The sequence below is a fragment of the Chionomys nivalis genome, chromosome 7 (assembly GCF_950005125.1).
Source record: "Chionomys nivalis chromosome 7, mChiNiv1.1, whole genome shotgun sequence".
Lineage (NCBI taxonomy): Eukaryota > Metazoa > Chordata > Mammalia > Rodentia > Cricetidae > Chionomys > Chionomys nivalis.
The window spans coordinates 1,202,952-1,225,967 of record NC_080092.1 but is presented as its reverse complement, the minus strand read 5'-3'; the positions used below and the strand labels follow the sequence as shown (position 1 = coordinate 1,225,967).

The following is a 23,016-nucleotide window of genomic DNA, read 5'->3' as shown; positions in this document are numbered from 1 at the left end:
GGCAAACTCCCTAATGTTGAAACCAAAAGCACCTTTTGGAAGTCAGGGGACAGCACCAGAGGTCAGTACTTCGCAGGCAGAATGTGTGCCCTTTGTGCCCCACCCCATTTCCAGAGCCTGGAGCCGCAAGAGTGACGGTCAATTCGGAAGGAGAAAGCTCAACTTTGCGATTGGGTCTGAAGATGGGTTAGTCTGGCGAGTAACTCTCGGGAACTGAGTGGAGCACACCCTTGAAATGTTGTAGACTGGGAATCTTCCAAGGCACGGCAGTCACCTCATAAGGAGATTTGGGATAGACGAGGAGTGGGCGGAAGAGCTGGGGGAGCTTGCCTGCTTGTGTGTGTGTGTGTGTGTGTGTGTGTGTGTGTGTGTGTGTGTGGTTGGGGGGGGTTGCTGAAAGCTGGGGGAGGGGCGAAAGGCGCTCCCTGCGGCAGGCACCGGGAGTACCCAAAAGAAGGGGGCAGAGCCGAGGGCGGGTCTGAATCTTAAGTGGATGCCTCCCCATTTCGGGCACCCCGGCAACTCCCACCTCCAGTTCAAGGATCCCTGGAATTCTGCCTGCTCCCCACTTCAACACCTCAGTCTCCCCAAGGGAGGCACAGTGTCATCTTCCTCTCTTGGCACATTAGAAGTGGGGAGTCTTCTCCCTCCCCAAGTATGGATAGCCCTGCGATCTGTTGTGTCCCTCTCCGCAATCCCCGCAAGGGTCGCCACTGACGTGGCCCGGGCCGCATTTCTAGGAATGCGGGTGTCCGCGGACTATATCTGGAAAGGGTTTCTAGGAAGGTAGCCCCCAGCCACCCCCACCCACCTAGCCTCTGGGGCGGACTAGCTCAGCTGGAAAGCTCTAGTCCTCTCCCGGGCCGGGCTGGAGAGTAGCCGCCTCCCTAGTATGGCCAACCCCCTGCCGGCCCTGCCCCCGCCCCGGGGCGGCTACGGGGGGGGACAGGGGGGGCACCCGGGCGGGGGCGCGGCTTTGTAGCAGGCGCGGAGGCCGGGTGCAGCCCCGTGGGCTCGGCGCGCTGCTCTGGGTTGCAGGAAAGCCAGTCTCTCCGAGCATGGTTGGGGAGGGGGCTGGGTTTTGCTTTTTGTTTCTGGAAGTCCCCCTTCACCCTCCTTAGTCCCTGCGTGCAGCCGAGAGGATCGTGCGGAAAGGCTACAGGGCCCCAGGGCGCACCCCGCCCCGCGCACTCCGGCCGGGGCCGAAGGCGCCGCCTCGGGGGGGTGGGGGCTCCCTGCACCCAGGAGGAGGCGCGGTGAGTGCCCTGGCTCTTCCTGCACTGCTCCCTGCCCGGGACTGGGGTGGGGGAGCGCCGCAGGTGGGTGCTCAGGCCTGGGGAGTAGGGTGCGGGGCGGCTGTCTGCCGGGCTGAGTGGGTGGGGACCCGAACAGGGAGGTGGAGGCGGGGGCTCGCGCTCGACTCGTCCCAGGACCCAGCTCTCGATGCTTGTCTGACTGCCACCACCCTAGCGGCTGGATACGCTAACCCCACCCGAACCCCTTCCCCAGAGGGGCGTGTGTGAGGCCAGGAGGTGGGACGGGAACGAAGCGGCTCCCACTTCCTTCAAGCTGGGGCTTGGAGTTGAACCATGAGGTGGGAAACCAGCCACCCCGCCCCCACCCCGGAAAACCTATTCAAGAAACTGACTTGCTGCGTTACCCCGATATCAATGCGGCGCAGAGCAAGGCTGCTGGCTCCCCGCCGATCCCGACACTCCACGTGCGTCCGGGGACACAGCTGGCAGGGCGCGCTGGAGGTCCCCGAGAGTCTGGAACAGCTTACCACCTTCCCCTAGATAAAGTTGGGGGGGGGGCTCCCTCTAGGAGCAGCTGGCCTTAGCGCTTTGGCTGTAGCCTAGCTCGACTGGAGTAAAATAAATAGATCAAAACTAGGTTTCGGGGTGAGGATCCGAATGTCTGGGACTGAAACGACACCAACTTGGGAGGTGGTTAGGAAAAAAAAGACGTAGCCATTCGGGTTGTGGGGAGTGGCGGCTCTGGTTTCTTGCGCTTCCAGTCCCAGCAAGGGGAACAGAGGAATGTGCCGCTCACCTCTTCTGAGAACACATCCATATTTATAATTTATTTTTAGAAGAAGTTGTGAAAAAGGGAGGGGGTTAAAATGGGGAGAAAAGGTGCGCTTGGAATGGTGTCCTCTTGGGAACACGAAAGCTAATTGAGCTATTAAAGACGGAAATAATTTCTCTCAATCTGGACTAAGCAGCAAATTTGACTTTAATGAGCGACAATTAAGGGCATAAATGGAACTTTATTTAGCTAGAGGTAGGATGGGGTGGGGTATTCTAGACTCCTCAAACACTGGATTTATGCTTGGTAAAGGACTTTGCGGGGGTCCTGGCATTTGCTGGAATGTTTTCAGGCCTGATTGTGTGGGACAGTATCTCTTTCCACAGCGACCCCCTGGCTTTGGGGGAGATGAACTTCCTTCCAGCAGTAAGAGGCAGGCATTTTTAGTAATCCTGCCTTCTCCCGAACCCTGTCTCTAAGGCAAGCCTGCCGGGAGCTGGGAACTACACCCACAAAGGGGTTCACTTCAGAAAAGAGGCTCCCGAGGCTGTGGGCCCAGAATCGGGGTTTTGAGGGCGAGATGAGTTTGTGTTTTATCCAACTGGCCCACAAAGTCCCGCTTTTGGGGTCATCCTAACTGCAAAGCCCTCAGGCCCTGGCAGCCGCTGGACGGGGAAGGCCAACACCCCAGGATCTGAAACTAAATCCCGCAGAGAAGGAAGGCTGGCTTCTTTGATCAAGGGGAAAGGATGTCTTGGGGTGGGAGGTATTCTTATCTAACTCTGTTCTCAGTACAAATCTGCCATGTCCTTGAGAGGCCAAGAGATAGCAGAATGGGGAAGTACGGGCTCTACACACATGCCCCTCGAGGCTTCATGGGGCCTTTTGGGGGACAAGATCAGTAGGAAACATGGGATCTGTTTCTTAGCCTGAAACCCTTAAACTCCACTGAGATAAACCACAATGCTATGAGAGTTCGGTTTACCTCTGTCAAAGGAGCAAGCAACCAGCTGTTTGCTTCCACCTGGATTCACGAATTTGTAATTCTTTGCTACTCCACACTGAACAAAGCATTTTGTAAGAAAGTCTGGACCATGAATTCAGGAGACGTTTATAAGGCAGAGGGAGCAAATGTCCCTGTCAGGACGGTCACCTCAGTGTACACACATACACACACACACACACCACACACACCTCTGCCCTCTGTTGGGTAAACACAGCACACCATATATGCATTTATACACCCTGAGCTATTTGCAAGCCTGAATTTAAATTAAGTGTTCACAGCCGGGAATAGACCACTCAATAGCTTTTGAACTGAGTCCCTGAGAGCAGATTGAGTGACTTGCTCACTCATTGTAACACATGGACCATAGATGACATTTGTGCTGCCTGGGCCCCTCCAGAGTTCCTTGTTTCCAAGAGTCCATGGTGGTGCTGTGGCTCACCCGTAGGTGATGGCCACATGTGAGCTCTGTTTGTGTTTTGCTGACTCAGCACCGACGGCCAGCTCCTATCCACTCTGCTAAATAATTTCACCAAATTAGCCTTTAATGATACTTGTACAAAGAGAGTGTATTCTGTGAATGAGTGAGTCTGGGCACCAGATGCTGAGCTCAGATCATGAGCTGGCATGGAGGTGAGGAAGCTGAAAATGGAAATTATGGAATTGTTAAAAATGTAGAAAGTCAGGCAGAATTTAGTATTAAATGGGAGTCAATTCCTGTTTTAAGGTGAGCATGCCCAAAGCATGAAGCAGTGTTTACATTCAGCTCTGTGCGTCCACACATGTAATTATGAATATATTTAACAAACTGCTCTCCGCCCCCAACCAAAGTTTGCAAACAAGTAAAGTAGTGTGGTGAGGAGATTATAAATCCGTGCTGTGCGGTGAGCTATCACAGAGATTATAAATCCGTGCTGTGCAGTGAACTATCACAGAGATTATAAATCCGTGCTGTGCAGCAAGAGATCACAGAGATTATAAATCCGTGCTGTGCAGTGAGCTATCACAGAGATTATAAATCCGTGCTGTGCAGTGAGCTATCACAGAGGTTATAAATCCGTGCTGTGCAGCGAGAGATCACAGAGATTATAAATCCGTGCTGTGCAGTGAGCTATCACAGAGATTATAAATCCGTGCTGTGCAGCGAGAGATCACAGAGATTATAAATCCGTGCTGTGCAGTGAGCTATCACAGAGATTATAAATCCATGCTGTGCAGCGAGAGATCACAGAGATTATAAATCCGTGATGTGCAGTGAGCTATCACAGAGATTATAAATCCGTGTTGTGCAGTGAGCTATCCGTGCTATGCAATGAGCTATCACGGAGATTATAAATTCGTGTTGTGCAGTGAGCTATCTGTGCTGTGCAGCGAGAGATCACAGAGATTATAAATCCGTGATATGCAGTGAGCTATCACAGAGATTATAAATTCGTGTTGTGCAGTGAGCTATCTGTGCTGTGCAGCAAGAGATCACAGAGATTATAAATCCGTGTTGTGCAGCGAGAGATCACAGAGATTATAAACCCGTGCTGTGCAGTGAGCGGTCACAGTCACGAATCCAGCAACGCAGTGCAGATTCTTTACATGTTCTAGCTACCACCCAGCTTCCCTCTCCTGCCAATAAGAAAAAAAAAATCCAGCAAGGAACTGTTGAATACTTGGAATACATTTAGGTGTTTCTCCTTTGGCCTGCCTGTGTGAAACTCCATGAAGCAGTCACTACTTCCCACCACCTCAGCTCCTTGCTCATGCAAGGAGTGTGGATTTAGAGCAGGGTGGGGTGCAGAGGGGATGAGCAACTTTGAATTTAGTCCTTTGCAATATATATGTTGTACAGGGGAAACTTTCAACAGAAAATAAGTCGATAGTGTATGACTAGGGTGAGCTAGAAGGGACGTGCCCTTCAAAACTAAGTGTGCACGCGTGACTCAAGCCAATGGAAGCTGGGAAATCCCTCTTCTAGCTGAAAGAAGGTTTGGGGGAGTGTTTCAGAGATAGAACTCTTCCCTGAGGTGCATAAGGACCTGGACTCAACCCTAACACTGGAAATAAACCAACAAGCAACAGGAAGATCCAGGTCAGGTAAGCTTGGAGCTCTCTGGGATAGTAAATGACTATCCTAGGCTTGAAGATGGAAATGAGTCAGGCACACAAGTCCCCACTTCAGAACCACTTGTCAGATAACACACACAGAGGAAAAGATGTCGATGGTCTTAGGTGTTGGACTGTCTTCTTCACCCACCATTCTAACCTGAAGTCCTTCTTACTTCTCAGATTTGGAACAAGATGAAAATGAACCCCTTTCACCCATGCCCCACACAAAGCACACTATAAACAGAGGAGACTTTTCAGGGACAGACGTAGATGTGCAAGAGGCTTGGGGGAAAGGGAACAACAGACTCTGGGGTTCTTCTGTTCACCCCATGCCAGGCTAAACCCCCAGGCAACTCCTGGTTTCTTTCCGAAGCTGCCAGTATTCTGCTGCAGCATCATAGTCCGTAGCCGCGGAGACATGGGCAGATAATGACAAAGTTTCTGATCTTTCGTCGTTGCCCTCACAAAGGACACTCGAGTTGTGCAGACCCACAAAGTTCACTTCCCCTCAGTGTTTCATGCACTGTGACAGGAAGGGACAATACCCTGGAGGACGCAATGGTAGTGATGCCCAGGGAGAGCCCTGGAAGATGAGTTGGAGAACACAGGCACAGGCCTAGGCAAGCTCCTGCGGAGACCCACCCTAGGTGCGGGGCTGAACTTGGTATCCAAGTTCAGAGACATCAGCAAATGGGCCTCCCCTGCTAGAACCATCCATGAGAGAGGTGCCTGGGGCCTGTTGGCATCAGTGCCCAAGACAGCCTGGTCTGCTGCCAACTGGGGCCCAGACATGACCATATTGCCGTGACTAGAGCCCAAACAAGCTCCAGACAGTGGCCTGGAGGGCTTTTGCCTGGGGTCTGGGTAGAAGCAGCTTAGTGAGGAAGCAGATATTTGGGTCCCCAGAGGGGTCTTCTCAGAGACCCCGCGAGGCTCAAGCTTGTGGACTCCGGGGAAGGTTCCTCTCAGAAAGAAGCTCGTGAAGCCGTTGCTCTTAGCTTCTAGAATGCACACAGAGTTCTAGAAAATTCCAGTACAGAGTTGTACTTTTTTAGCCAAGTAAAAAGCCTTGCTGCTGCCCAGGGATGGTGAGGGAGGTTGGGGTGCCCTGTGACCCATATCAGCTACTATGGAATCCTTTGCCAATCTCTCCCCCAGCCAAGCAGCCTGGTTACTCTTGGGAGTTGAGTGTTCTCTGCCGAGGCCTAAAGAGGCAGAGCTGTGGACCTAGACTGGGGAGAAGGCTACGGGGTGTTTGAGGACATAGAGGGAGGGCCATGTGGGCAAAGAAACGCCTGAGCCACCTTGATACAGGCTGAGTGTGAGGCTTGGGTGGATCTGCTGGCCGAAACCCTGCAGGGAGGGTGTGTATGACCTGCTCAGTTTTGGCAGATCCACCTGCGCTGGGACGCTGGGTCCAGCTGTGCATCAGCTGAACCCCTGGGATTCTCATTTGGCCCTAGGAATTGAACTCCAGGCCTCAGGAGGGCCTCATGGGCTCCTCAACGTATCTCAGTGTGACAAATCAAAAGACCCAAGCGGGGGTCGTAGGCCAGGCCACATTTAGCCTCAGGTTCACCGGAGAGTGTGTTAGGTGCTTGCCTGGAAGGAGAGCTCTGGGCTGAGTTACTGGCTGTCACATGCTTAGAGCTGGAATGGCACTCTCATGGCCTGGCCCACGTGCCTGGAGGCTGCACCAGGGCTTTGGGGCCATGCAGCCAATCCTGGGAGTGTGTTGGGAAGGCTTCTCATCCCACTTCCATCAGCCCAGCTGTTTTCAGTAGCCTCTTCTCTGAGGTGGCCCAGTGTGCTATGTCAGACTGCTGAGAGCAACCTTTGAGGATGGGTTAACCCTATAAAGCCCTTGGGTGCTAACTGGCCTGGTAGGACACCCCCAGTAGAAACCTCGAAGGTCAAATGGCTTGGGGATGATATTGCTGTGAATTTCTTCTTTCCCAAACTTTAGTGGCCAGACCCCAAGGGCTGTGTGGACATTCATGGTGACTTCGTCCCTTCAGCTGTAAATGCCCAGGGGTCCTTCCCTAAGCCCTCACCCTTCATGGGTCAGCCATGGAACCTCACCTAGGTATTTCCAGTCTCCAAGGCAACTGACTCGCTCTCCCGTAATGCAGGAAGAGGGGCCCTGATGGATCACTTGTTCTCCTAGCTCATCAGCGAGGGCCAGGAATGAATATTTGATGTTTGGGGTAAACAGGGCAGGCCCCTGTGTGTACCCACTTTAGGACATCGTCTGCGTGGTCATTTCTGGAGCCTGCTTGGGTGGAGTGGGGGTCTCCGATGCCTGGCTCCCTGCACGTGCAGTGAAGCATGTCTGTATGGAAACTTCTGCCTAGAAACACATCTAGTCAGTTGCCGCACAGATGCCGAGGCTCCTGGGAGATTGCCTGGCACCACACCCCCTAAAAGATTCACTTGTCTGAAGTTTGCTTTAACTTTCTGCATTTTTTTCCTTTTTAGTTTTGGCTCTTGGTGCCTCTGAGAGCCTTCACTTCCTGCCAGCTGGTTGGTTACCGCAGGGAAAATGAGGGACTTTTGGGGGCAGAATGTTTCCATTCCACTATCATAATGCCCCTAAAAATCCTTATTGCTCTTGCAGTATGCCTCGGGGGTCCCTGGGCCAGGAAGACCGCAGCTCCGAGAGCTGCCAACAACTCCGAAGAAGAGGTGTTCCCTGAGCCTCTGCCCCAGCTCCTTGACTTCTGGGGTGGATCTCCCCTTGCCGCGCTCAGGCCTGGGAAAAGGCTGACTAGGGCTGCAGTCAGCCTTAGCCCCTGAGGACGCAGGGTTAAAACAAGAGTTTCCAGTTTGGCAGGCCTGGTCCCTGCAGGGCTCTAGGATCTTCACTGCGGGTGGGGTGGGGATGGGAAGCCCTTGCCTGCCAGCTCCCAGAAACAGGACACTCCCACTCTGCCTCAATTTCTCATCTTGCCAGCGGAGGGCCTGTGCTCTCTGAACCTTCAGAGTTTCTTGGATATAGCCAAGGATGTAATGAGATCAAAATCACAAACTCTGAAGATCTTTGAAGGAATGAGGAGGTCAGTGCCTACAGAACTAATTAGTATGGGCACTAATGCTTACGAATGCATGCAGATGACTCAGAGAAGCAGCAGTTGCTGCAGCCATGGTTTCTGGAAGCAACTTGCTTAGCCCAAGCTCTGGGATTCAGTCACAGCCGGGCCCGAGTACCTCACACCTGAAACCCATGGCTTAAGCAGAAGTTTCTCCAAGTCCCTTATACATTCCCATTAGGTGTTTTTAAGTGAATTGTGTCTAAAGGGATGGGTTATACAGATAGTTATGAATATGCAAATATTTATGCTAATCCTCTGCACATTAAATTTTAGTTAAGGCAGCTGTTTGGTTGCCCCTTCGGGTGGGAATGTTTCACAAGAAACTTTTTTTAAATGAGAGCATTTCTTCTTCTTACACCCTCCCCCCTTTTGAGACAGGGTCTCGCATATGTAGCTTTGGCTGGGCTCAAACTCACAGAGATCTGCCTACCCCTGCCTCCCTGACTGTAGTGTGTGGAAGGCAGAACCAGCACCATTGTCTGTGAGGTGTCCTAGGTCAACACTTCAAACTCCTGTTTTCTAGGGTTCCCCATTTGGTTGGTGTGAGCGTGGTGAGGCTACAGAGATTGCTAACATTCAAACTCAGCACAACTGACAATGCTGCGTGCTGGGTGTGACCCACACAACGAGGCAGAGCCACTTCCCAGGCTCACTGTCCCCGAGGCCGCTACATGCAGTCCCACACTGGTGACACCCCTCTGCCCCCTTCCTGGTTTGGTTCCTCTATAAACTTGTTTTCTCTGGGCCCTCTGTGACAGTCACCAGGAAGAACGTTCATGCACAAGGCAACAGGAGAGGCAGGGGCACCCTACTGCTCTTGGCCTTCAAGGGTGCCACTTCAAAGGACCAGAGTACGCTGGACTGGGCTCAAATGCCAGCTTCCAGCCAACCCTGGGGTGGTAGGAAGGGAAACAGCAGGCCCCAGAAAGGGGCCAACTCTGGTTACTCTTTATGCTGTGTCATAGGGTGGAGATGCCAGAGAGGACTGGCTGGCCAGCTGGGGAAGGTACAGACAGCTGCCAGAGCACACTGTGCTCTGACCTTACACACCTGCTAAGACAGGGCAGGGCCCTAGGGGCACCTCTGACACACCTTTCCACCCACACACCGGGAGAATTTTCTGGACTTTTTTTGAGACAGGGTTTCACACCGTAGCTTAGATTGGCCTTGAACTTGCAGAAATCCCTGTGCTTTGACCTCTGTAGGCATTGGCCTACAGCATCATGCCTTGCTAATAAAACAAGTTTGTGTATGTCTCTCTGTCTTTGTCTCTCTGTGTATGCCTGTCTCTCTCTGTGGTTCCCCCTCTCTTGGACACTCTTTACATTTTTTTTAAAGGCAGAGTTTGTCACTGAACCCAGAGATCACTGATTGAGTGAGGCTGTCTGGCTAGCAGGCTCCAGGGGTTCTTCTGTCTTCACCCCACCCCTGGTACAGGGTTATAAAGATGAGCCCACACCAGGCTGCTTTTTATGGGTCCTGGAGATCGAACTTAGGTCCTTGTGCAAACACTTTACCAACTGAGCTTCCCCCAGCCTCAAGACACAATTGTAAGCCATGTGGGCTTGGACTTTAGAGGCTGTGACTGTGGGTTCTGGATCAAGCTGGATATCTCACCCCTCCCTCCCTTCCTCCCTCCCTCCCTCCCTCTCAGGTGTCTGCTGAGGGCCCACTATGCCACGCACAGAGTCAGGTTCTGGAGATCCAATACTGTGTAAGATGCAGTGCCTACACACACAGGTTCCTCCCTTGAAGGGGACAAGATGGAAGAAAAAGCAAAGAAATAGATTCCCTGTGTAAGGGCAAACACTCCCTGCTGAATGGTCAGTGTTCTGCTGCCATAGGAATGGTGGTGTGTGACCCCGCTTCCAACAGCAACGTGGAAACACAGACAGCACCAGGCATGGTTGGCACTCTTGAAATCCCAGTACTTAGAAGACAGAAATTCAAGGCCAGTTTGCTCTAGGCCAACTGGGACATAGCGAGATTCTGTCTCAAATAAAACAAACCCAGTAACAACAAAAAATACAAATGTCTAACTGTTCTGTATTTGAATTTGGACCCTTCTAGGGACTGCTTTTATAACCTCTAGCAAGTGACAATGCTCTTTGTTGCTCGTTTTCCCTGTCTATACTAGAAAGACAGACGTGGGGTAGTAGTGGGAATGAGGTAAACACATCAGTACAGACCCCAGAACAGCACTTAAGGTGTGCTGTGTGAGCCTTGGGTATGACGTCATTAGAAGTCAGATCTAGCTGCCCATCCGGCTGACAGATGGCATAGGGACATTGCAGGGTCTCTCCCCACGATGAATGTTACACAAGAGCCTCTCTACCCCTCAGGGGGACCTCATCAGCTGGAGGAGGATGAGATGGGGGCTCAGAGCCCTGCAGAGATGTGCTGATAGATACTGCCCTGGCAGGCAAGCCAGTTGAGACTAGATTTGGACTGGTGCCCAAAGGCCTGGGGTCCACACTTGGGTCAGTCTTGTGGTATTGCTGTGTTGAACTTAATGATTTTGGAACCAGGGCCCCACATTTTATTTTGCAAGTTAGTCTGTCCTGCCTGGGCATGACAGACTTCAAAGTGGTCACTCTTCTGCTGTTGGTAGTTTATACATCTGGGCCCAGGGTAATTTTTCTATTCATCAGTCCAGCGTTTGGTGTATTAGGTTGGTTTCCTTTTTGAAACAGTCTTTAGTCCAGGCTGGCCTGGAACTCATTATGTAACCAGGCTGGACTTGAACTTCTGATTATAGGTCATAGTCAATGTTCTGCTGTGTTGGGCCTTGAACCAGAGAGCAGTAAGCAGTCTTAATCACTGAGTCATCTCTTTGCCTCTTTTTCATGTTTGTGTGTGTGCACATGTGGCTGTGGTAGATGTGTGCACAGTACACATGTGGCAGTCTAAGGACAGCCTCACATGTGGGTCTTCACATGACTTTTGCCTCTCCTTTAAGAGACTCTCATTGACCTAGAACTTTATCAAGCCGAGCTGGGCTATCTGGTCTGAGGGCTTCCAGGGGTCGGCCTGCCTCTGCCTCCTACATCATCACTGTGGGACACAGGTGTCTCCTATGTCATCATTGTGGGACACTGGTGTACACCACCATGCTCAGCTTTTTCCATGGGTCCCAAGGATCCGAACTCAGAACCCCATGTTTGCAAGGCATAATCTTTACTGCCAGCCATCTCTCTGACCCTGACATTTTAACATTTCTCTTTGTCTCAAACTTTCACTGGGTGGGATTTGGAGAGGATAGGGGAACCAGAGAGAATCTAGAGTAGGACAGTGTAGCACGAGAAGTGGGGGGCCCTGGGTGAGGCCAGAGCAGCTGTGTCACTCACAGATTCAGGGTGAAACCACCACTTCAGGGTGGAGTCTGAAGTGCAATGGCAGAGCCAGCGCAGGGTGTGAGCAGAACAAGAAGATGCAGCAGATGCAAGAATCTGAACCTGTGGGTGCCCAGGAGACGCATAAACAAAATGTAATCTTTATGGTTAAAAAAAGAAAATAAAAAAGATAATACAGAAGAGAATAAAGGGGCTGGTGAGGGACTCAGTGGATAAAGGCACTCGTCCTCCAGTGCCCAGTGGACAAAGGAGCTCGTCCTCCAGTGCCCGGTGGACAAAGGCGCTCGTCCTCCAGTGCCCGGTGGACAAAGGAGCTCGTCCTCCAGTGCCCGGTGGACAAAGGCGCTCGTCCTCCAGTGCCCGGTGGACAAAGGCGCTCGTCCTCCAGTGCCCGGTGGACAAAGGCGCTCGTCCTCCAGTGCTCAGTGGACAAAGGCACTCTTCCTCCAGTGCCCAGTGGACAAAGGCTCTCGTCCTCAGGTCTGATGACTCAAGTTCATCCCTGGATTCAGATGGTGGAAGGAGAATGCTGACTCCCGCAGGTTCTCTTTTGATATCCACATGTGTGCTGTGGTATGTGCCAATAGCACATGCATGTGCACATTCACAAATACACATGCAAAATAAATGAAAATTTTACTCTAAGTCCAACTTCACCTTCTGAGAAGTAACCACCAAGCTGGAGGGATGGCTCAGTTTGTAAAGTGGTTTCAAGTCTGAGGACCCAAGTTCAATTAGGGCCCAGGTAAACAGCTCTGTGTGTGTGTGTGTGTGTGTGTGTGTGTGTGTTGTGTATGCCTGTAAACCCAGCTTTGGAGAGGCAGAGGCTTGCTGGCCAAACAGTCTAGTCTAACTGGAGAGTCCAGATCAGTAAGAGGATCCTGTCTCAGAAGAACAAGCTGCACAGGACTTGAGGAATACTCAGAGTTGTTCTCTGGCCTCTACACATACACGTATCTGCACACACAAAGGAAGTGCCACCATTTGTGCTTTGTACAATTGATATAAATTTTATGGGCAAGATCAAGGGCCCTTTGTTTTGTTTTGTTTTCTCATGAAGAGAAGGTCAGGGTGTGGCTGAGTACCCTGGTGAGGCAGTTTTCAGGACCAGTCCATTCCAGTACCACCCCGCACCCCCCTGCTGGCCAGCATTTCTGTCACCTCTGGGACTTGACTGTGATAACACACACTTTCCTTGGTGCAAGTGCTGTTAGTGTAAACCCGAGAAGTGGAATGTCTCCCTCAGAGCATCTGTGGCATTTTAAGTTCTGCGCTGATTCCCTGGTGCCCTCCAGAAATGTTGTATGACTCACTGCCCCTCAAGAATGAACACGTAAGGTCCCTGTTTCTGGCAGCTTTTCCCTCCAACAGAAGCACTGTATTCTCAGATAAGTGGACTTTAAGAGTAGGCCTGGGTGTCTGGGTGGCCGGGTGGCCATGGCTGCAAGGTCACCCGTGTAGCTTTCTAAGACTAGCCATTCAGCAACTTGGAAGTCTAGGTTACAGTAAGTGAGTAAGTGAGGAGGTGAGCCAGAAAACTTGGAGTCAGTAGCATTGTGGCAGTCGGTATTTCTTTCTTTAGCATAGTTAGGAGTTAAACATGCTCAAAACATATTCTTCTTTTTAATTCTACACAAATATGTTCCCAGGTTGACACCTCCAATGCCGAGATTCTAGGGGAAGAACTTCTGCTGTAAAGACAGGAAGGCCGCAGAGAGCCCCTGAGGGCGGCAGCGCCAGAGAGAGGGCTGCCCACACGGCACCACGCTGCCCTATACTGCTACGGTGTGGCTGCAGGTAAAGCCGCCGGAACCTCAGTGGGATCTAGCAAAGCCAAGCTTGGAAAAGGGCTCCTCTGGGCTTGATAACCTGCCTGCTGCCAGGCAAGTGTGCTTCCGGAGATGGAGTGAGGGAAATGGGCACCGCTCACCTTTCTGCTTCACGTTCATGAAACAATCAGCCTGAAACTATTCCAAGCAGGGAAGTAAAGTAACACGTTCTTTGGAGTGATTGCTTAGTTTACTGAGCCACCGCTGGGCCTGTGATGAAGTCAAGTCCTCGTAACCTGAAGCTTTCGCTGCCTCCATTCCTCTGTAATGAAGGATATTTTCCATGGACTTCTCTGGAATTTTTGCCTCTGTTTTTTTTTTTTTTTTTTTTTTTTTTTATTTTTTTATTATTTTTGCCTCTGTTTTTTTAAAGTGTGTCAAGTTGATGTTGAGAATAGACATAAACATTTTATGGGGGCTTGTGTGCCCCGGCCTTTACATACATGATCTGATCCACCCAGTTTCCTACTGAAACAGCTCATTAGTCCCTATTTTACGATGTGTAAGCATAGTAGGTGAGGGGTTTTCTAGAGAAGAGCTGTCCAAAATGGAAGCTGCTAGCCTCCTGTGATTGGTGTTAAATTAGATTCCTTGAAATACATTTAGCTAAGGGTGTTGCTGTATGCCTGTATCAAAACACTCAGGAAAATGAGGCAAGAAGATTGTGAGTTTTTATTATTTATTTATATATTTATTATGTATACAATATTCTGACTGTGTGTATGCCTGCAGGCCAGAAGAGGGCACCAGATCTCATTATAGGTGGTTGTGAGCCACCATGTGGTTGCTGGGAATTGAACTCAGGACCTTTGGAAAAGCAGGCAATGCTCTTAACTGCTGAGACATCTCTCCAGCCCCAAGAATTGTAAATTTGAAGACAGCTTCGGCTACATAATGAGTTCCAGGTCTATCTGGGCTACAGAGTGATACCCTATCTTTAAAATACAATTTTTTATAATGGATTCCCTAGAGTGTTCTAGCGTTGGTTTAGATCTGTGAGTGGGCTGACAAATTCTGATCACTGTGATGGGCAGAGAAAGTGCTGGAGCTTACTGCAGGCCCAGAGATTTCACAGCTGGAATGAACCGGCCAGGGCTGAGACCAAGCAAATGGCTCAGATGGCAGAGCTGCCCTGGTCTTGCTCTTCCTTCCTTGCTGAGACATCACAGCACTGACCACAGGATCTCATGTAGATCAGACTGGCCTCAAACTTACTCTGTAGCCAAGAATGACTTGGAACTTCTGTGTGCATGTGTATACAGGTTCCCATGTGTGTTGGCTCATGTCTGTACATGCATGTGTATACAGGTTCTCATGCGTGTTGGTTCATATGTATACATGCATGTATACAGGTTCCCATGTGTGTTGGTTCATGTATATACTGGTATGCACATCAGAGGCCTGAGGTTTATGTCTGCTATTCACCTTATATACAGAGAAGGGTCTGTCTCTACTGGTCTGGCTGGTCAGCTTGCCCTGGGGGTTCCTTGACTGTGCCTCCCAAGTGCTGGGATTACGGTGACCTGCCTGGTTTTGCATGGGTTCTGAAATCAACACGTAGACCTCTGTGCTCTACAGCAAACAGTTTAGCACCAAGTCGATTCACCAGCCCCAGCCTTGAGCTGGTGAGCCTCCACCTCCTAGTGGGATCCTAGGAATGGCCGCCATTTTTGTTACACAGCAGTGGGGCACAGCCAGGCCTCATGCACGCTAGGCCCCCCACTTTCTGAACCATACCCCAGCCCCACACTGACACTGTTTATGAAGTGTTCCCCTCAGCCTGCAAAAGCTAAGTGTGCACTGTTTTACGATCTCTAATAAAACAGTGGGTTGGGACAATGACCAGCAGCTGCTAGGCTCCTGGAGATGGGATGTCAGATGTCATCTTTGAATGGAATGTGAGACTGCCCCCGGGGCTTCCACATCTGAGTACCAGTGTGTAAGGAACACGGGAGTCAGACATGTGCCACTTTATGTGGTCAAAAATGAACAAAATCCAGACTCCAGTTAACCATAAGATGGTCTGAGCTCTTCAACAAACAAACGGTGAGTGGACTGTGTGGAAATTAGGGGGAAGTAACCAGCGTGACCTGTTGTGACATCTGAGCCCTCTCTGGATTCTGAGTTCATGCAACTGTGAAAGAAACACTCGTGAGACCCCAGGAACAGTAGGGGGACCATGTTTTCACTCACATTAACACACTACTGCTCATTTTCCAGGGAAATGGTGGCAGAGTGTTTTTTCTGTTGGAGTCTGATATATGTTGATGTTTGTAAATTGCTCTGGGTGGTTTATATGCATGAATTTACCCTATTTCCCACTCCCGTGTGTGTGCTTGAAGCCTTTAACAACAGGAGTAAGTACGGCTCAGGTGGTGAGGCTGGCTGCAGGAATTTAGGATCTGAGTTTGGATCCTCAGCACTGGAGTGTGTGCCTTTTACATCAGTGTGTGACCCAAGAGGCAGCCAGCTGAGCAGAGTCCCTGCCTCAAAAAATCAGGTGGTGATCAAGAAAAACACCCAGCACGTACCTCTCGTCTCCACAACTGATGTGAGAGTCCCCTCTGTGTGCTGTGATTACCATTAATGAATAAAGAAACTGCTTTGGATCTATAGCAGGGCAGAATTTAGGTAGGTGGGGAAGACAGAACTGAATGCTGGGAGGAAGAAGGCAGAGTCAGGGAGATGCTATGGAGCCTCCACCAGAGTCAGACATGCTGAAACTTTTCTGGTAGGCCACGACCTCATGGTGATATACAGATTAATAGAAATGAATTAAATTAATATAAAAGGTAGCCAATAAGAAGTTAGAGTTAATGGATGAAGGAGAGATTTTATTAATACAGTTTCTGTGTGATTGTTTCTGGGCTAAGCTAGCCGGGCAGCTGGGAAGAACAAGCGGCTCACTCCCCGCAACACATGAGCATTCGCCCTGCACATACACACACAAGCATTCCCTCTGCACACACACACACAAGCATTCCCTCTGCACACAAGCATTCCTCTGCACACACACACACAAGCATTCCCTCTGCACACAAGCATTCCTCTGCACACACACACACAAGCATTCCCTCTGCACACACACACACAAGCATTCCTCTGCACATACACACACAAGCATTCCCTCTGCACACACACACACACACACACACACACAAGCATTCCCTCTGCACACAAGCATTCCTCTGCAAATACACACACAAGCATTCCCTCTGCACACACACACAAGCATTCCCTCTGCACACAAGCATTCCTCTGCACATACACACACAAGCATTCCCTCTGCACACACACACAAGCATTCCCTCTGCGCACACACACAAGCATTCCTCTGCACATACACACACACACAAGCATTCCCTCTGCACATACACATTCCTCTGCACACACACACACAAGCATTCCCTCTGCACACAAGCATTCCCTCTGCACACACACACAAAGCATTCCCTCTGCACACACACACACACAAGCATTCCCTCTGCACACAAGCATTCCCTCTGCACGCACACACACAAGCATTCCCTCTGCACATAAGCATTCCTCTGCACACACACACACAAGCATTCCCTCTGCACATACACACACAAGCATTCCCTCTGCACACACACACAAAGCATTCCCTCTGCACACAAGCATTCCCTCTGCACACAAGCATTCCTCTGCACACACACACACAAGCATTCCCTCTGCACATACACACACAAGCATTCCCTCTGCACACACACACAAGCATTCCCTCTGCACACAAGCATTCCCTCTGCACACAAGCATTCCTCTGCACACACACACACACAAGCATTCCCTCTGCACACACACACAAGCATTCCCTCTGCACACACACACAAGCATTCCCTCTGCACACACACACAAGCATTCCCTCTGCACATACGCACACAAAAAAAAGGGGATAAAGGGAAAATTATTTTTTTCCTGACCTCTCAAGGATATCAGATTATTATGAGTTAGAGTTCTTTAGAGGAAAGGAACAGAAATATATATATATATATATATATATATATATATATATATACACACACACACACACATACATACATACTCACACATATATTTAATTATATGTATACATATATACATACACACACATAGAAAGGGAACTTCTTAGAGTGGCTAACAGACTGTGGTCCAGCTAACCTGACCATGGCTGTCTACCAGAAGGTCCAGCAGTTGTTCAATGCATGAGGCTGATATCTCAGCTGGTCTTTGGTAGACTGTGGAATCCAGAAGTGGGCTCTAATGCCGGTGAAGGAATGGACTGCTGGCGAGAGCGAAAGCAAGCAGGCAAGGAGTGAGCCAGCTCTCTGCTTCCAGTTCCTTTATATAGGCTGCTACAGAAACTGTGGCCCGGATTCAAGGTGATCTTCCCACCTCAAAAGATCTGGATTAAAGGTAAATCTTTTCACCTCAAAGATCCAGATTAGAAGTGCTTCTTGCCACTTCAAGTGATTTAACTAAGAAAAATGTCCCTCAGAGGTGTTTCCAACTACTTGGGTTTTAGTTAGTGCCAGATGTAGTCAAGTTGACAACCAAGAACACCCATCACAGTTCCCCTCTCTACCACTGCATCTCCAGGATGAACATGGGGAGCAGGCTTAGGATACATCTCCATGGCAACTAGTAAGGACCGGCATTCAGAAGCTACATTCCTCCACTAGGGTTATGCCAGGCTGCCAGGATCATGTCAGGACCCAAACGCTCCCTTTGGAGCCTCCCCACATGGATTTTCACAGCAACGCCCTCCTGGCCACACTCTCTGGACCTTCCTGCATAGTCACCAAGGAGGCGTGGCCAGCTGGGGTGGGGGCAGTCCCTGAACCATGCGTGTTCCAATTCTGACCCCACCACTTAATGCCAAGACCTTTCCCCTTTCTGGACCTCTTCTGTGAGGGCAATAGAATCCAAAGGGATCGGGCTGGGGGGATGCTCAGTGGGGGGATGCTCAGTGGGGGGATGCTCAGTGGGGGGGAATACTCAGTGGGGGGGATGCTCAGTGGGGGGATGCTCAGTGGGGGGGATGCTCTGTGGGTGGATGCTCAGTGGGGGGATGCTCAGTGGGGGGATGCTCAGTGGGGGGATGCTCAGTGGGGGGGGTGCTCAGTGGGGGGATGCTCAGTGGGGGGATGCTCAGTGGGGGGATGCTCAGTGGGGGGATGCTCAGTGGGTAAAACACTTGCTGCACAAATATGAGGACCTGAGTTTGGATCTCAGAAGTCACGGAAAGCTGAGTACAGTAGAGCACACATCAATAATCCCAACGCTTCTCCAGGGGAAAAGGGAAGCAGAGGGCTAGCTGGCCTGTGGTACCCGGAGGAAAACAAAAGAGCCCCTGTCTCAAACAAGATGAAAGGCAGGCAAGGAGTGACACCCAAGGTTGTCTTATCTCCACTTATACAACATGACATTCACGCACCTGAATACACACACACACACACACACAAAGCCCCAGCTAACTCAATAGCTCTGTATCAAGAGAGCAATGTCTATAAGGACCTCATCTCAGGGGCAAAGGGTGATCCTGACGAGCTTCAAAACACCCTTGAGAAATGTAAGGCCAGGCTGTCCTCTCACCCCAACTTAAACAACCTGGCTCCTGTGGAGCCAGCACAACTCCCACCCGGCTCTTTGTTAACACCGTTCCCCTGCTGTGCCAGCACAGGGCACCTTCCCCTGCTGTTCGCATCTGAGAAACAAGGCACGGACTTGGGGAGAAGCATCTGCTCAGGACCACTCTGGCAGGCAGCCCATGGCTCCTCCCCACGATGCCCCGCCACCTGTGTACTGATCAAGCAGGAAATTAGAGCTACCAAGAGGCCAAAAACCTTCCTAACTCCATTTGTAAAATGAAAAAGAAAGGTCATATAGTTCAAGTGCCCTCTCTCATACACAGAGTGGGCCAACAGCAGCAGCTGGTTCAATTTCCTCAGGAAGAAGAAATTTCCTTGTAACAAGGAAAGCTGACATTTTTTCTTTTAAGACATAGCCTCATGTACCCTAGGCTAGCCTCAGATTTGCTGTGTAACTGAGGATAACCTTGAGTTTTTGATCCTCCTGATTCTCCTTTCAGAGTGCTGGGCTAGGGTTACAGATGTGCCACCACCCGCAGTTTGCGACGCTGGAGGTGGAACCCAGGCTTCATATGTGTTAAGCAAGCATGTACTAACTGCTACCCCAGCCATGAAGCTTTCTCATTTTTGTTGGTTTTGTTTTAGGTGTGTTTGTTGTTGGTGGTGTTTGTTGTTGTTGTTGTTGTTGGTTGGTTAGTTTTGTTTTGTTTTGTTTTTTGCTTTTAGCTTGTGTGTGTGTGTGTGTGTGTGTGTGTGTGTGTGTGTGTTTTGCTAAGGATTAATGTAGCCCAAACTGGCCTTGACGATGCTTTGTAGCCAAGGCTGGCCTTGAACTCCAGGTCCTACTTCAGCCTCCTAAGTGCTGGGATCTTAAGCATTAGCCCCACGCCTGGCTTATCTTCATTGCATCCTGTCCTGGAGCGTGATGGTGGGCTTGCCTGCTCACCTCAGACTGAAGGGTTGGGGGTCCTGAGAAATTCAGGCGGTAAAGCAGAAAAGCCCAGCTCACATTCAATTCCACAGACAGGGCCGTGGCTAAAGGGGTTTTTCTAAGAAGCAAACTCGGGATGAAGCCAATTAACATCAGTTTACAAGATCCCTTCGAATTTAGGGAATTCATGTGTGTGACACCCATGAACCACCCATGTATCACCTCTGGGGCCTCTCAAATTGGCCACTGGCTCTTACTTCTACCTCACTCCCAAATGGTGATTCTGCCTCCAGGAATCTCAGAATGGGATTGTGTATGGGAGCTGTCTCCTCCCATCTTATACTCCTCTCTAAGGCTGGGATTAAAGGTGTGCACCACTACTGTCCGGTTTCTATGGCAAACTAGTGTGGCTACTGGGATTAAAGGTGTGTGTCACCACTGCCTGGTCTGTAAGGCTGACCAGTGTGACTATTTTACTCTCTGAACTTCAGGAAAGCTTTATTTGTTAAAATACAAATAAAATGTCCCTAGATTGCCAATCTAAGAGACAGACACATATCTGATGTCATTTCTGTTTTACCGCTCCTGGATGGTGACATGTGGGTGACATTCTGTCATCAAATGGTGCCACCAATACCACCATCTCTGTTCCAGCTGAAGTCAGAGAAACCCTCCATACATACCAGGACCTCCTGTCCCCATTTCTGTCTGGCAAGCCACCTGACGTCAAGATGGAAGATGATCTCAGAGAAAAAACATGGTCTGACAGGACATCTGGGATCTGGTTCTTTTTCAGTGATTGTACCTGTTTTGTCTCCCTCTCTTAACTCCATTCAGATCCCTATCACAGCACTCACTTGGTGTTAGGGGGACCATGAGCCTCAGAGTTGAAGTCCAGATTGCTCTCTGGCCCTTGCAGTAATCAACACTGACTGTGTTCGTTCCTTGCCTCGCCGCCAAGGTAATAATAAAACCCACAGCCTGGCTACTAGCTAATTCCCTTCTCGTTGTTTCTCCTCCCCTTTCCTCAGATGGATTCCTGAGTTCTTCCAGATTGCTCGTTGCTAAGCTATAGAGTTCCAGGTTTTGCAGCCTTGCTGCTCATTGGTGGAGAGTTCCCCGGCCGCTCCAACCAGAGGAGGCTGCAGAGGAAAGCATTGCCCCAGGAGCTGGGAATTTTCTAGCAGTTGATGTCATGCAAAGGTCTTTGTCTAGCTCTGTGGAATTTGCTGTCCTCTTGAACTGACTGAATAGGAACACACAGAGGTTCTAGAATGTTTCTCCAGGAAGATGAGGGACCTCCCACCCTGGAGCAGAAGAAACAACTCAGGATTAACCATTAAACCCCCCAACCTGATCAAGTGACGGCAGGAGGCGAGGACACTGGATAGCCTGAACTCAGGGTGCTTGGAACGAGGGCTTCATCTGCAAAGGACAGTCCTCCCCAGTCCTTGAGCAGCTGGGACAATGTGTGCTGCCACCGTGACCGCAAAGGACAATAAAATACGAGGCTGGAAGAACGTTTAACAGCCTGACTCCCAGCTTCCCCGGAAACTTCGTCTCTTCCCAGCAGAAGCTGCCCTGGACATCTGGAGTCCACGTGAGATTGCTGTGGGCTTTAGCTTCCTTCTTTCTGAAAGACCCAGACCCGGCGTTAAGATAATCACATCACCCAGATGGGCCAACCAGAATTTTCTCTGGGACTTCCCTGCCGGAACTGTAGGGAAAGGCCTCATGCACTACCCTGGTTGTGAAATGTGTGGAAGGTGTTTGAGAAAGCAGAAATCCCGAAAGATAGAGAGCCCCTGAGCTACTGCTGGGAGTCAACAGAGATACGTGCCTCATGTCTAGTGGAGGGAGAGAGGGAAAGGGGGGGGGGGAGAGAGAGAGAGAGAGAGAGAGAGGCATGCAGTCCACATAACATCCTTGAGATCACCTAGTAGGTTACTACATTTTTCAAACTGAGAACCTAAGGATCCGAGGGGTACAGAGGCCTTGCCTAGGGGACTTTGCCAAGGGGTGCTCAGGGATTCCAACATGTGCTATCTAAACCTTAGCAAATTCAACTTGTGCAAAACAGTCTCCCGCAAACCTGATACCTTCTGAAGACTTCCGTTTGCCTGTCTAGCAGACAGATCCCTTCCTGCCCCTCTGGAGCACCTGTGCTTCAGTCTCAGGAGCCCGCCCTTCCCCATCCCTCTGCCTACCCTTTCTCTGTAGTCCTGGAGCAGAGACGCTTTCTCCTAGCCCCTTTCCATGCTGCCCTGGCTGCTTTCATTTCTCCCTTGGCCTTCTAGAACTGTCTCCCTCTTAATCCCCTCCCCCGCATCCACACCTGCATCTTCCCACGGCACTCACAGGGATACCTGTTTTGTGGGTGGTGGTTGGGTCTGATGACGTAATGCCCACCTTTGGGAACCTCTTGAGAACCCCTCCCCTCTAGGTTCCGCTCAGCTCTCAGACTTTGAGCTGGAGAGCCGAGAGAAGTTTCCTGCATCCATCATCCAGTTATGAGAGGTGTCTGTTATAAAAGCTACTTCATTGCCATCTGGACACAGGGTGCCCTCCCCCAGTTACAATGCAGTGTGAGACCATAGGCAAGCAGAACAGATCTGTGTGCATGAGCATCTCACCTGCCAGGACTAGGACCTAAGTAAAAACTTCTTCTAAAATACCTGACTCTGAGTTTTTGTTATATCAACAGAGAACAGACTGAGGCCGCCAGCTTTCTGTGCCATGAGTGGTGTGTGCCGGTGAGCTGGGCACTGGGCACAGGCAGATGGAAGACATGGTCAAGGCCCAAAGATGCTCAGTGACCCTTGGCCAGAGCTCCAGGCTCCTGGAGAACCGCGTGTGCTGTAAACGCTCTTTGCTCTGCAGGAGTCACGTAGTTCGGACCTCCTCCAGTCACATGGGCACCCGTCCACAGCCACTCCCGGGATGAACTGCCATGGCCTTGCATTTTACCCGTGGTTGTCTCCATCTTCATCTGCTTCTGTTTTGCCTTCCATGCTGGGTTAAATCATGTCCCATAAGCTTTTGTCCAACTAAAACTTCAACATCTGACTTCACTAGAAATAGTAGTTCACCAA

The 23,016-nt window shown here is 50.4% G+C and overlaps 1 long non-coding RNA gene across 2 annotated transcripts; it reads left to right on the top strand.

The window, feature by feature from the left end:
* The first annotated feature begins 1,018 nt into the window (after nucleotides 1-1,018).
* On the top strand, nucleotides 1,019-21,755 carry LOC130877962 (uncharacterized). 2 transcript variants are annotated; one of them, XR_009057418.1, is made up of 3 exons: nucleotides 1,019-1,256; nucleotides 13,226-13,373; nucleotides 20,956-21,755. It is a non-coding gene; the product is annotated as an uncharacterized LOC130877962 (long non-coding RNA). The 2 variants fall into 2 exon arrangements; XR_009057419.1 differs by having other exon boundaries at nucleotides 1,019-1,319.
* The last annotated feature ends 1,261 nt before the right edge of the window (nucleotides 21,756-23,016 follow it).